The sequence below is a fragment of the Peromyscus maniculatus genome, chromosome 4, assembly GCF_049852395.1.
Source record: "Peromyscus maniculatus bairdii isolate BWxNUB_F1_BW_parent chromosome 4, HU_Pman_BW_mat_3.1, whole genome shotgun sequence".
Lineage (NCBI taxonomy): Eukaryota > Metazoa > Chordata > Mammalia > Rodentia > Cricetidae > Peromyscus > Peromyscus maniculatus.
The window spans coordinates 51,857,780-51,859,092 of record NC_134855.1 but is presented as its reverse complement, the minus strand read 5'-3'; the positions used below and the strand labels follow the sequence as shown (position 1 = coordinate 51,859,092).

Here is a 1,313-nt window from a genome sequence, read left to right as displayed (position 1 = left end):
TGTAATATTATTTTAGTAGCTGTTTAAATTTGTTGTTTTCATGTTAAAGAAATGGTTTAATTTTAAAGCACACACCAAATTGGGGAAAGAAGGCATCATAATCTTTTCAGTGTGTGATCCAGACAGCAGATCAGCCCTAAGGCCCCTGCCCCAGAAAAGGTAGCACAGGAAAACAGCTTTTCTACAGGAGCCCCGGGGATCAGTCACCACCCACGTCTGCTCTTGGCCATGGCAACCTCCTCAGAAATGGCCTACAGCTTTACTGTTCCTTCTATCCACCTGGACTGTCAAATAGCCAGATCTTTAAAAGGAAGGTTGCATGTTCTGCTGTTAACGCATAAGAAATACCAAGATTCATAGATAGAACTGAACATGACCTTAGAGATGAGCTAGCTAAATCCCCTGGAGGGGGCTGAGAGCCAAGCCCAAGCTCCAAGGACAGAAGAACAGTGGGGTTCTCGGCCAGGGCTGCTGTTCTCAGCTCTGCTGCTGGACATGAAGCTGGGTATGAATACAGGCTCCCCACCACTGCAGGTGATCTGGGAAGATGGCATACAACCACTCAGCTTGAGGATACAAAAGGAAACAAGACTGCAAATAAAAAGTGGAACCTGGAGAAGTGGTATCCATGAAAGAGTGGAGAAAGAAGGAATTCTGCAGTACCCTGGTCCTTCAAAGAATTGGGGATAACCACTTTCCTGGAAGCTACGTTTCTCTAACATTCTATGGCACTAATAGATTCTCATCAATGAGGCAAGTAAAAGTTTGGGAATAAATGGGGACCGTAAAGTAAGATCACAAGTATTACCCAAGGACTATGTTTATTATAAAAAACAGCAGTATTGTACCTTCCTCAGTAGCACATGCACTAAAATTGGCACAATACAGAGAAGAATAGCATAGCCCCTGGGCAAGGGTAACACACAAATTCATGAAGCATTCTATACAAAATAAAAAGAATAGCAATATTAATGTGCTTTGCAAATTGAATTCATAAATGTATGCTGTAAAAGGGACTTAGCCATCTTTGAATTTTTTTCTGCTTGCTCACTGGCTTCTCTAACCCCCTCCAGTTTAAAAACTGACGTGTGCATTTGCTTACTTGCTATTTACTCAGTAAACGTGTGTAGTTTACTTACTGTATTTGATTGTAGGTCACAAAATTAAGTGGAAACTTCAACAAATAATTTTTCCTGCTCACAGGAATTCAGCTCATTTCAGTTTTTAATGTTTCTTTTCCTGAAAAGAATTCTATTTTCATAGCAGAAACCATTTTCCTTCTGCTGGAGTTACCTCTTTTTGAACAAAACGGA

The 1,313-nt window shown here is 40.8% G+C and overlaps 1 non-coding gene across 1 annotated transcript; it reads left to right on the top strand.

The window, feature by feature from the left end:
- Positions 1 to 844: 844 nt before the first annotated feature.
- LOC121829291 (U6 spliceosomal RNA) lies at positions 845 to 951 on the top strand. Its single transcript, XR_006072057.1, has one exon. It is a non-coding gene; the product is annotated as a U6 spliceosomal RNA (small nuclear RNA).
- Positions 952 to 1,313: the final 362 nt, after the last annotated feature.